General features: G+C 37.6%; 1 protein-coding gene across 9 annotated transcripts in view; it reads left to right on the top strand.

Annotated features, from left to right (window-relative positions):
• Prlr (prolactin receptor) overlaps positions 1-14,041 on the top strand; it is a 163,213-nt gene that overhangs the window by 91,405 nt on the left and 57,767 nt on the right. The window contains exon 1 of one of the 9 annotated variants that reach the window (XM_010605449.3): positions 10,245-10,268. The exons of the other annotated variants lie outside the window; for them this stretch is intronic. The gene's annotated coding sequence lies outside the window, so the exon portion shown is untranslated. Of the gene's footprint in view, positions 1-10,244; positions 10,269-14,041 lie in introns of those variants that run through there. 9 annotated transcript variants of the gene reach the window in all.

Raw genomic sequence — 14,041 nt, 5'->3', positions numbered from 1 at the left:
ATATATATTCTTTTCAGTCCTGAAAAAAGTGGTATGTAGAGAGAGAGAAAGTGCTGTTAAGGAGAATGAATCATTGAATTATTCATATTGTGATCTAGAGATAAAAGGAACCAGGCAAAGAAGTTTCCATATTATTACATATTCATCTTCCTCAGAAATGAATAACTCTTGTGAAAGATGGCTGCCTCATCCAAAATGCCATGGTACAATTGATTATAAACCTGACAGATGGGTATGCATTCTCACAACTACTCAAAAGGATTATTGTAGACCTAAGAGAAGAAAGAGAAAATAAGGAGTATCACTTGAAGTGAATGAAATGTTTCCGATATAATAGAGTCAGAAGTCCTTTTTCTGTTTTGTTTATTAAATTGAATAGAGCCAATAAGAAGCCTCCCCGCCTCTGCAAAGAATCAAAGTCCCTTAATAAGCTGCATCTGCCTCTTCTAGCCTGCAATAAATGTAATATTATTATTTCCTTTTACTTAGATCTTGAGTAACCATAATGCTTAGAGGTTGGGATTTAACCTTTTAGTGGGTTTAATTTTTTTATAAACTAGATTAACTCATAAGTTCCTGGTCAATTCTTATTATTTAGAAAAAGTTATATTTTATGTTCATGGTTTAATTTTCATCAATTTAATTGTTTGAGTTGTTCTTCCATGTATGTCTTGAAACGTAAGTATATCCTAAGTTATTCAGAGAACCGATAACGGCCAACCAAGAAAAATATGTATATACGCCATATCCTGTATACAAATTGGTTTTTGTGAGACTTATCTTTGAAGTATCAGTCCTATTATATAAATGTAAATTAGTATTCTGTGGAGAATAAGATTAGAATATAATTGGCCCTTTGATTTATTGCCTAATATTTAACCTCTTGCTTTGTTTCTTTTTAGTATTTGAGATATATACTTACATCTGTGGTCCATCAGAAAAATCTCTCTTATTTTTATGTTCCTGACTCACTTATTTTTTTGTTAATATACTGCAATGGGTTATCTTCTTTCTACATACAGCTTCACTTCTAAGATGAGTCTTTTTTTCTCTCTCTTTTTCATAATTGTCAAGTGGAACCCATTTTATTACTAGCACTTGTTGAAAATTATAAAGCTATTATGTTTGTTTGAACCTCCTATAACTCAATCCCCTATAAAATCTTTTAAACTGCATGAAAAATATCTATACCAAAATCAGGGCAGCTATATTTTCTTTCCTTTTCTTTTTTTTTTTTTTATTGCATGTGTATATGTGTGTGTAGCCTTTGACCACTATCTCCCCTTTTAACCTGTTAAGAACTTTTTTAGAAAATATATTTTATTATCTATGAATTGGGGAAACATAATTTTTGACATTTCATAATGTCTTTGAAGTCTTTTGCCTTAGTAGTAAATAAAATAATGGTAGCAAAACAAAAACTTCAAAGATGCATTGAAGTAATATATACTTTAACAGCGACAGTACACATTTAAGGATTTCTAATTGACCCAGGAAAGTGCTCTGTAATTGTTTCTGACTGGGGCCCTTCTGACTGGGGCCCTATTATGGCCTAACCAAAATAAAGTTTAAGTATTAGAAAATAGGACAGAACATAGAATACATGTATGCTCTTCCCTTGGATTCCCTGTACAGGATGTTTTTCTCAGCCACAATTTTTGCTATCCCATAGACTTGTACTTTTCACAAGGCTAATGAAACCAAACTGCACATGCACTTCAAGGTGCTCTGGTTTTCCATACATACTCAATCTCCTCGCCAGTGCTCCTCCCTCACATAACAAATAAATCGATAAATAAGGAACTTCCTGACTGCCTATCTACACAATAAAAAGGCATAGTTTTGTCATGATTTTTAATAGACTCATAAGATAGAATTACTAGTTTAGCCATTTTTAAGTGTGCGGTTCAATAATTTCAAGTACATTCACATTGTTGGGCGCCCAATCTCCAGAACGCTTTTCGTGTTGCAAAACTGCAACTAACATGGTAATCTTTGAAAAGGCGATTCTTAAATGAAAAGCCATAGTTTTCTCACAGATGACTGAAATATCTCTAGTGCCACATTACACAGCCCTTATAATTTTTCTCAGAACACTCTCAAATAATTTTAAACCTATCCCTAAATTGAGGCCGGCCCAGCCCAGCTGACTTACTTTACAATAAACTTTTGAACACTTTTTAACGAACTCTACTCTCTTTAAATCTGTGTGTATAAGTGTATATATAGCTATTTTAATCTATGAACTAAATTAATCTTTAAAATTTCAGAATGTTTCCTACTGATCGGCTCCCACTGACATGTACATCTCCGTCCATAAGGAGCGTCACGATGCATAACGGGCATTGGTTCCACACCTCTTTCTTGCCTTGCTTCTGTCTGATGATGCTTCTTTGAAGTCAGAGAATAGCTTTCCAATATGTATATGAATAAAGTGACTGTATCCTTGTAGAAGGAAAGTGTTATAAAATACATGGACAAATGGGAGACAGAATGGGGTCAGACAATGGCTTTCTTGCTGTATTTTGTGCCTCTGGAGAGATCACAGGGATGATAAAAGACCTAGAGGACGACACTGGTTGTATGCTCTATTGCATCCCTTTCAGCTTCTGCTTTCCTTTTTCATTCTGGAATCCTGCATAAAATTTTCCTAAAGGAAATGAAAGATATATTGCTTTAAACGTGGCTTAAAATGTGGTAAATTTCAGACTATTTAACAGGTCTAGGTTCAGTCACAGCCTAACTACTGAAAGCTGTGTGAGAATCAGACCCATCACTAACGGTCTCCCTGCTTCTTTTCTTTATGAGTAGAATGGGAGCAATAGTATCTGCTTCTGTCTCCCAGTTGCTAGGAGGATTCAAAAGGAGAGATCTGAGAAATCCTCTTCAGCTTTAGTAAATGATTGCAAATGTTCTGTATTGGTAACTGCAGGGTAATGAGCGTCACTGAGCAATCACTTTCTTTTTCTCTTCTGTGTCTTTCTATCTATCTTTTGCCACAATAAGAGCTCAAGAAAAAGTTTCATGTAGGCTTTTTTTCTTTTTTCTTTTCCTCCTCCCTCTCCCCATAAGGCAGTGGTCATAGTGGACCCTGAATCAGCAGTGTCAACATCCCCAAGGAATTTCGTAGAAAAACGTAAAACTATGAATCAGAAATTATGGGGATGGAGTTTAGCAATATTTTCATGACCTTCCAAATGATCCTGGTGTGCATGGATGTTTGAGGAACACTGTAAAAGAACAGAGTTGTGTGGACCATCCTCATAACCTGGAAGGAGGTGGAGTTGGGAATTGGTGCAGTCAGAAGGTGAGGCAGGAATTTGATGGGATCTAAGCCTCTCTGGCACTGAAAACTAGATCCAAGTTCATTTGCAAGGGCCTCAGTGGCTATGGTGGATGGGTCTACATCCTGATGTTCCTTTGTTTATGTGGAATTCAGTCATCTAGGAGAGTGATTCTCAACCAAGGGCAATATTGCCACCAAAGGATATCTGGCAATGTCTGAAGACCCTATTTTGCAGAGCTGGGGTTCAAACTTGGGATCTCCTGCATGCTAGGTAAGTATTCTGCTACTGAGCTACACCTCTAAGTCCTGGAGACATGTTTTTATTATTTTTTCATTAAGTTTATTGGTACTTTTTAAGTATACAGTATAGTTACATTCATCATTGGGACCTTGTACCGTTACATGATGTATCTTGGTTCTTAGTTTTTCCCCATTCCCCTGCCCTCCCTTCACCCTTCCCTATTTACAAAGACTTTGTTTACATTTTTTCCTTTTCTCATATTTTTTCTTTTCCCTTCTTGGAGACATTTTTTTATTGCCATGGCTGGCAGTGATATATATAAAGTGAGTATGTGCTTCTGTGTGGCAGTTTGGGAAAGGGGCTGTGCAGTTTTAATCAAATTCTCAAAGGTTGTATACATGTTCATTCTATATATCTTTTCTCTGCCTCGTTGTTTCTGCTCATTCACCACCTCATTTTGATGATGCTTTCAATTCACTCTAGAACAATGGCTATCCTCCTGCTTTTCTACTTATTCATTCCTCAACTTTGACTCTGCCACTTTCTTTTATCGTATTTCCCAGGTCAAATCCCCAAAATACTGAATCTCATTATTACTTCACTCTCCTATTTGAGAATCTCTTCACACAAGACAGCCTAATGGGCCCTGGCCCAGATCCAGCACTGGATGATAAAGACCACCAGGGAGTAAGGTCACCTGCACAAAACATGGCTGCCTAGCCATGCTCACTCAGAGGTCACTGATTGAAGCACACACCAAGCTCAGAAAGAAAGGCCAGGCTTATTTTCTGTCTAAAAAAGCCTCAGCCACTCCAGAAAAGCAGAACAAGAATGAACTGGATATAATACAAAATGCAGAAGGTGGCAAAGACAGGCAGACATTCAGAAACTTGAGATGAGGTACAACAGAGTCTAGTAGCAAAAGTAATGCAAAGGCAAGACAAAAAGGCCAGGGCTCAAGCAGCAGATGCAATAAAGACAGAATAGGTAGAAAAATAGGTGGAAGGAGGAAAGGACCAGCAAAATGAAACTGATCACAAAGGTGAAACAGTTATGTCTCTCCTGCAGACTTTACTCTCTCTTTACACACAAAATTTAGGTCAAGAAGCTTAGAAAACAAGAGAGAGGAAGTTCTGAGTGTGCTGAGAAAGCCCAGGGAAGGGCCAAAAAGCAGCTCTGAGAAGTTTGCTTTTACCTTCAAGCCATTGGCTCTCCAAATGCATTCCTAATCCTCTTCCCTCCCTTTTTCATGCTTTCCCCTTAGTTGACTTCACCAGAACAGAACAACTGTATTTTCCTACTGAATGGGAAAAAAATACTTGTTTCCTGGTTCTTAATTTTAAATTCAACAGAACTCTCTAGGAAAAAATTACACAAAATTCTAAGTCACATTAAATTACATTTTTATATTGCCTTACATTATATTGCTATTTATATTGCCTTACAAGAATTGTTGTCCTTAGGGCTAGTAGATTCAAAGGCAAAAAAAAATGTTTCTCTTTAATTCAATATTAGAGATAATTCTGCTAACTGAGGGGCAACCATATCAACACTAGGAAATGAATTAGAGTGGTGGTTCCCAAACTTTGGCTGGACATTAGAATTCCAATGCTTAGTTGGTACCCTGTGCCATTAAATCAGAATACCTAGGGGATGGGAGATAGACATCGATACTTTTAAAGTTTTTCAGGTGATTTCAATGTTCAACAGATTTTGGGAAGCACTGCCTTAGAAGTTGTTTTAATAAAGCCCCAATACTATCTTGCTATCTTTGCATTTAACTTTTCGCCACAAGTGAAATGTAATCAGAAAAACTCTTTTTTCGGTTCATTGAATAAAATCCTTGTTCGCTAAGGTAGTGCTTTAGTTTAGTGCCTGGAGGGGACTGAATGGATAATTGCTTACTTCAATCAAAATAGCAGCCAACCCAGCATTTTGGCCTCCAATAGGCAAAACCTCAAAAGTAGCAGTTGTTAGTTTAATCTTCAACTGAATCACTTGATGTTTTAATTTATCCAGACATAACTTTGGATCCAGAGTAGAAAACAGTATAGTTTCTGTAGCCCCATATCTTTGTGTGGAAATCCAAAGGAAAGTGTCCATCAAACCCCTAAAACAACATCTTATCAGCTTATATGTAAATACTTCCAAAGCTCACCCAAGTTCAACGCTAAGCTTTGGGGTTTCTTTTTCATCTTCATACATGAAGGCTTAGGCTACTTATTAATAAACATGGTTTAAGGGACCAGGTTACAACCAGTGAATAAGCCTTGTTTTTCAGTACTATCTACTTTGCTGACATGTCCTCACAACCACTTGGCAAAAATGAGAGTATGACTTTTTTGCTCCCAGCAATTATCTTTTCTAATAGGCTACAGAGTCATCATTTGCTTCTTCACAACTTTTAAGGAGAGAGCAGATTATGCAAGGAAGGGATTGTATTTACACCTGTCCAATCTTATAGGAAATGTCCAACACACAAGTTAATAATGGGATTCAAAAGTATGTCAGCTTAATAAAAAGAAAATTTAGTCTCTTTGTTCTCTATTTCTACAAGAAATTAGCTAAAGTGTAGTTAACTGAGAGTATAGGGAGCCAGAGACAATAACTTCAGAATTACACAATAGATTTGGCTACTAAGAAAGTCTGTAGCATTTCTATTCTTAAAGACACAGGCTACTGGGGAATGGGACACAGAGGAATGGGTGGGGTATAATGTTGCCTTGGCTTCTAGCTTGACACATGATTACATGTTACATGGATTTTCAAGGCCTATGTTAGTCAAGATGCTCCAAGAATGTGGAACCAGAAAAATTATATATATGCACACACACACGCACACACACACATATTTATAAAAGAGAGACAGAGAGACAGAAGTGCATCATGGGAATTGGCTCAGGCAATTATGAAGGCCAAATCTCATGATCTGCCAACTACAAGCTAAAGGCAGGAAAGCCAATGATACAATGCAGCCAAGAAGTGCCCAATGTATGTTAAATGTAGAGGTAGTAAAACATCACTTTGTAAATTTCTTTTTGCTAAAGTTCATATGAAATGTTGATGGGAATGGAATGGTTAAACCACTTCTTGAGCATTATGGTGCTGTCTGTACTTGTTCGGTGGTTTGGAGGAGGTAGGAGGGAAGCAATCGCAAAGGTATTATGTTAGTGCATTGGTACTTGGACACTTTGAGATATAATTTTTCTGTATGTTTCCTTGTTTGTTTTTTTTTTGCTCTGTATATAGTGTATTTAACAGACAAGTCCAAATTTTGCAACATGTAGTCTCTAAATGCTAAAGATGTTGCCAGTGTATATGACAAAGGAGTAAAGTGAGCACATTTTTTTTCTACACTTTGTGTTGAAATACACAGAAAAGCTTGTCCTCTGTAAATGAATTTTGGATTCAACCATCTCTAACATTACATACTCCTCCTGTACTTGTCCACTGGGTTGATATAATGCAGCCAAAGACTGAATGCCGAGAACCAGGGAATGTGATGGTATAACTCCTACTTTTTATACCATCTACTGATTTTAACGCCAATCTCTTCCAAAGATGCATAGGAAGTAGTATTTTACCAGCTGCTTAAGTACCTCTCAGCCTAGTCAAGTTAACATACAAACTTACTATCATAGAGACTCACACTCCCCATCTAGTAGGTGAGAAGTTAAGCTAAATGATCTCCAAAGTCCTCCATTATACTCTAATGTTCTATGGTATTTAAAAATAAGACGTGAGACCTTCTTGGAACAGTTTAAGTACTAACAGAAGTTGTTTATCTGAGGTCCCTTAAACATGAATAACTTATGGAATAATTCACCAGTTTGTTTCTTATTTTAAATTGCAAAATATAACCAGATCCGCATTAGATACCAAGAAATTATTTTTTTTTATTTTTTTCAGCTTTAATTGAGTTTATTGGTACATTTTAGGGATACAGTACAGTTACATTCATTGTTGGGATCTTGTACCTCTACATGACAAGTCTTGATTCTCATTTTTTCCCCTTACCTCTGCCCTCCCTTCACCCCCTCCTCCCCTCCCCATCTACAAACACTTTATTTTCATCTTTTCATTATCTCACATTTTTTCTTTTCCCTTATTGCCCTTCCCCTACCCATCAGAAATTATTATTAATGTTGTTGGATATGAAAATAATGTCACGGTTGTGTAAGAATATGGACATGGTTAAGTCTTTGTAGTAGGGAGGAGTGGAGGGGTTTTGAAGGGTGGACAGGGGAATGGGGGGAAAATAGGAACCAAGATGTAAAGGTGCAAATTTCCAATGATGAATGTCATTATATTATGTACCTTAAATGTACCAATAAAATTAATAATAATAAAAAAGAACATGGTCATGGTTAAGTCTTTATAGACAGGGAGGAGTGGAGGGGTTTTGAAGGGTGAGCAGGGGAATGGGGGGAAAATAGGAACCAAGATGTAAAGGTGCAAATTTCCAATGATGAATGTCATTATATTATAGACCTTAAATATATCAATAAAATTAATAATAATAAAAAGAATATGGTCATGGTTGCTAGAGATGCATACTGAAATAGATATGGGTCAAACAGCAGAGTATCCAGGATTTTATTTTTTAAATAATAAAATAAAGTAATAAAGATCTCATGATCTCAAGATCTCAGATCTTACAAGATTCCTTTTGGGCTGGCAATATTTTTGAATAGGGAATGTAAATTCTGGAAGTAGGAATCAGCCTAGAGCGGGCAGATATTGATGGTCTAGAGCCAAAAGTCTAGAAGATTTAAGGACCAAATGAATCTTTTCCTGAAGACCCGGTACGTGGAGATTGAATTCACTGTATTTATCTTTTCTTCCTTTGTGTTATATGGATACGTTGGTAGGCTGAAATCTTTTTTTCTGGAAGCCCACAGAGATTTAAATGACTTTGCTGGGAATGTTGCTACAGACAATATCAGAGCCATTTGAGGGTGAGGTACTATGAGGTAGCCTCCATTCCACATCACGTTCCCTCCTTCTGGGGAAGTAAAAAAAGGTTTCAATACCCTTTTGGCACCATTTGTCCCATCGGATTTTGTGCCTGCATAGCATGTCTTTAAACATTGTTAGCACTTGTTCTAATGATTGGAAATGTCCTTAAAGGGCCAGGGATTTAGTTCAGTGGTTCTGCTGCCTGCCTCACAAATGCAAGGTCCTGAGTTGGATCCCACACACACACACACACACACACACACACACACACACACACAAAATCAGAAATGTCCTTTAAAACAAGATATCACAGCAATGAACTTAGAACATTATCACTGGCTTCTTACAGTAAATTGGCAACTTTCCCATTGTGGAGGTCAAAGGTCCTATACCAGAGCATAACATGTTCTGTGTCCACAGTGGACAGGTTGATTGAATCCTATATATAGCAACTATTTTCACTGATTGAAATCATGTTCATTGGTTCATATAAGAAGTCTGAGTTGGTAACAGAAAAGTTGTCCATCATCCCACTCAGATACAAATCATTTGCAATAGTTTCTTAAGGATGCTATAATAATATGCTACAACTAAGTGGCTTAAAACAACAAAAACTGATTTTCTCACAGTTCTGGAGGCCAGCAGTCTGGAGTCCAGATTTCAACAGCTCAACAGGACTGTGTTCCCTTTGCAATGCAGTGTAGGGACTGGGGATTTAACTCAGTGGTTCTGCTGCCTGCCTCACAAGCACAAGGACCAGAGTCCCATCCGCAGTAGCAAAAAAAAAAAAAAAAAAAAAAAAAAAAAAAAAAAGAAGAAGAAGAAGAAGAAAGGCGGAGCAGAATCCTTCCTACCCTGTTCCCAGCTTCTGTTGAGGAGCAGCATTCTTTGGAATTCCTTGGCTTGCAGTTCCTCTAGTATCACTCCAACCCCTGTCATCACAAGGTGATCTCCCTCTGTGTCTCTTCTCTGTGTACTTTAAGGACAACAGTCATAAAGGTCTGCCCTATTCTGGTATGAGGTCATTTTAACTAACTACTTCTTCTCTGAAATTACTTCCAAATAAGGTCGTGCTGTGAGATAGTGAAGGACTTCACTGTCTCTTTCTGGAGGGAGAAATTCAATCCATAGTGCCATCCAAACAAATGACATTGTGAGAAATTTTCCATTTGCGTTCTCTGCTGTGACTTCAGCTCCCGACTTTATAGAATTTTAGAGCTAAAAGTTCCCTTCCTGTATGAAAAGTTATTTCAGATAAGAAGGGTTGAAGAACAGACCAAGGTCAATGGCCATTGCTAGCCCCTTCACAAACACATGTCCCAACCCAGGTGATCTGGTCCACAAAACCTAAGTGAGTCAACTCTGCCAACACAGTGAAGGCACAGTAGATCCAAGCTTCCAATGAAAACATATACATGACTCACCCCTGTATCTTTCCCTTGCTGCTTTCACATCCTCCTTACTCTCCCCTTCTGTGTAGCTAATGCACTGTGCTGTGCTGAAGCCACAGCTGTTTTTAATCTAGCCATTTTGATCCTGTTGCAGGTGAGCTGTAAGCCAAATCAAGTCAAACCAAATAAATCCAGCTCTGTCACAAGTAAGCCATCCAAGTATTGCTTTCCTACAGTGAGAGAAGGATTATAAGGACACTGTAAGGATCCAAGACAAATATTAATCTCTCTCTGAAGAGTCAGGTCACTAATGGGTAATCAGCAAAGAGACTGGTGTTCACTAGAGCTGTGCAGACTGGTCACTGAAAATGTTAAGAGCCATGAACAGCAGGTAAGCTGGGTAAATCTGGCAAGTTCTGTCTTTACCCTCTGCTTTCTGAAGCACACATCCAAACACTGACAAACAGAGAAAATCACTGGGCTTTTAAAATTCTGATATGATTTCCTTATGCCACAAAGCGTACTCACTCTCTCTAGGAGATAGCAGGGAAAACATGTTTTCAGAATTCAACCTTAGTGCCCACTCCCAATCTCTGCTTGGCACTATATACACCTTCCAGGATAGGTAAATGGAAGGATGGGAATCAAATTTTTTCTGTCATTGACAGAAGATGGATTGTGACTGGAACAAGAAGAAAATGGAAGGAGAAATGGGTGCCAAAGGACCAAAAAGAAACATTAACATTGATTACAATGATCAGTACTTATCGTTATAGGTTACAATAATGTCTCTGAATAATAGGGTGGGGTGGCCAAATTCCTTTCAGGTTTCAGGGCCTCTTCCTGCTTTGAAACCAGTTGGGTCTCACCAAAAACGTGCCATAGTTGATTCCTTAACCTTTGTGTAAATCCTCCCTGACTTTGTTAGAGACCTAGAATAGAGAAAGCATTCTGTCAGAGTCGCATGATTTCTTGGTGACTCATCTGACAGTGGACCTATGGTAGTAGCTCACTGAACAGAAAAGACTATCTCAATATTTAGAAACAGGACTGGTAGTTTAGCTGAATACCACACACCAGTAAATTTATACAGAAAATCAATTTCCTATAGTTTTGGAGGCTGATTAAGTTCAAGTTGGAAGAAACATCTGATGAGAGCTTGTTTGATGATGGGGACTCTGCAGAACAGAACAGGGCAGGGAACGCTTTCTAATTTAGGGCTCTTTTCCTCTTTTTAACAGAACTAATACAACCCAGAGGACTCCACTCTCTTGACCTTATCTAATTCTAATTACCTTCCCAAACTCGAGCTCCAAACAGCACAAACATATGACTTGGGGATTTTTTCAACATGAATTTTGAAGGGGGAAAACACCTAGAACAAAACAATTAACATATCAATCCAAAGTATACAACTTGCTGTTACCTTACCTGCTTGTACAGTGAGTTAAGCAAATCAAAAACACTAAGTAAAGCATATTTTTATCTAGTCACCCAATTTACCATCACTAGTATCCACAGAGGAGAGGATGTGACACCATTTGTCCCCCAAAACCCCTCACTTTCTACTTTTTATTTGTCAACAAATGGCTCTGCTTCCCACTGCAGGAGCTGAAGAGATAGAAAGACCTCCTCTAAGCCAACTCAGCTCTGGTTTAGAACACTGGGTCCCCACCAGCAAGGTTTCAGAAGAAAAGAAAGACAATGCAAGAAAGGGGTCAGAGGAGGAAGCAATTGTGAAGGTTTGTCCCTGAGTAAATGGAAAGCTAATTACCTCTGGAAATACAACTTCTCACTATTCAAATACTTGACGGACAAGTTGAAAAGTAAGGAGAGGAAGATGAGATTAATTATCAAGCTTCAAAGTAGGAGTGGATAAAATATCTCCATTCCATCACTGTTTATTCAAAAAGAGTGGCTGAATGTGAAAGAATACACATAATGATTTTTGCAAGTAGAAGAAATAATAGACTGGTGTTTTTAAACATCAATATTGTCATATAATATACAGTATAAAGTTCACCTGTTTCATGAATACAGTTCTGCGGATTTTAGTATATCTATAGAGCTAGCCAACCATCACTATAATATAATTTTAGAACCTATTACTATCTTAAGAGGTAGATCTTAGAATTTATTCTCCATTCCTCTTTCTATCCCCATTCCCCTTTCTCCACACTCTCCAACTCCTGGCAATCATTAATTTATTTACTGTGGATATACCTTTTTGGACATTTCTCATAAATTGAATCATACTATAAATGGTCTTTTGTGTCTGGCTGCTTTCTCTTAGGATAATGTCTCTGAGGTTCAGCCGTGTTGTAGCATGGATTGGTTCTTCACTACTTCTTATTGCTGAGTGACAGACAGTCCATTGTAAGGATATACAGCATTTTGCTTATGCATTCATTAGTGGATGGACAACACACTAGTATTTTAATTACAGGGACATATTGCCATGATCTCTGTGATCTGTACTGTACACCTTTTTTAGCAGTACATTTGAGTTAATACAGTACTCCCAGATCTTAATATCTTACCTTTAAGAGTAGTGTTGATAAGAAAAAATCATTTCTGTTCGATTTGTGGAGATATTTGCAAAGTGGCTTAACAGTAATGATATAATAGGTCATGATATTTATATTTTATTTTCAACTATCTTAGTGGTGATCTATATTTAAGGTTCTTTAAGTGGAATGAAATTAAGATTCTTTGCCTTTCTAATAAAATAACTTCAAGATGTATGAGATTTGTTTAGTGACATGCACATGGAATACAACACTGCCCTTGTGCACTCAGATGGCAAAGTTCACAGCTGCGAGGGAGGCAGGTTTTTGCTAGGGATTCACAGGCCACATGGTCTTTCTGTCAGCTTTGCCTTCTCACTGCTTCTGGTTCAGTGTGAATAAGGAGGCATAGAACACATGGGACCCATATTCAGGAACTTCATTCTCCAGGTGACAAAACCTTTCATTATTACCATTCCAAAGCTGAAAGCTTTGGAAACCTAGTATCGCCTCTTCTTGTATTTGGTGCATTAAGCAAGTGCTTAACCTTGTCTATATCTTGCTCTCACCAACAAATGAAGACTATAACAGTTCTTATTTCCTACAGATGATTTGAAGATCCCCATAATTCCTGACATATAACAAATATACAATGCTAGTTGTTAACATCATTAGCATGTATTTATTACTTGACATTTCCTGGTTCCTGTGCATTAAGACTTAGAACAATGCAGAGGTAGATATATGTATTCCTACTTTACAGTTGAGAAAACTGAGATTCAAGAAACTTATATGCCTTTCTCAAGATCACATGAAAAGAGAGTGGCAAAGTTATATTGTTTTTTGTTTTGTTTTGTTGGCACCAGAGATGGAACTTAGGACCTTGCTCATGCGAGGTCAACTAAATCCCCACTAAATCCCCAGCCCCTAGCACAAGTTACATTTATAAACTTTTTGGTTTGGTTCAAAATTCTATACCATGCTATCTCTGTACAGTGACTCGGGCTTGCCAACATTCTAAATGCTTGGATCTTCTATTGATTTTGTTGTTGTTGTTGTTTGTTTTTTGAGATAGGGTCTCACTGTGTAGTTGAGACTGATTTGGAACTCACTTTGTAGCCCAGGCTGGTCTCAAACCCACAGCAATCCTCCTTCCTCTGCTTCCCAAGTGCTTGGATTATAAGTGTGCACAACCATGCCCAACTCTCTATTGATTTTAATAAAAATGATTGAGTGATGCAATTGTGCCCCTTTGGGAAATTATGTCATTAAAACCTGTGAGGAGAAACAGAAGTGAAAACCTGGAATGAAGCCATTTGAACAAATTTAGAACTCAAAAAAAATTCAAAGCAAATTATCCATACGTTTTGATTGTCTCAGCTCTGGGGATCCAGACCCTCTGGTTTACGCAGACTAAGACAAACTACACAAGGCCTTCAGACTTCAAAGGGTTCATTGACTCATGTTCATCAGCTGAGAAATTAGTCTGCTGTGTCCATGTTGATATTAAAGGTTTAAGATGTTCCCATTACTGTTACAACTAACCTATCGATGGCACTTTTAAATTAGTCTGAAAAACAAAAGAGTAAACAGCAGCACAGTTTATCATACTGCCAAGTTTGAACAGGCAGCATCAGATAGTGCAACCTACAGCTAG

This window comes from Fukomys damarensis, unplaced genomic scaffold (assembly GCF_012274545.1).
Source record: "Fukomys damarensis isolate Sample0158 unplaced genomic scaffold, DMR_v1.0_HiC HiC_scaffold_1, whole genome shotgun sequence".
In the NCBI taxonomy this organism is placed as follows: domain Eukaryota; kingdom Metazoa; phylum Chordata; class Mammalia; order Rodentia; family Bathyergidae; genus Fukomys; species Fukomys damarensis.
The sequence above is the reverse complement of the archived record's forward strand: the minus strand, read 5'-3'. Positions and strand labels throughout refer to the sequence as shown.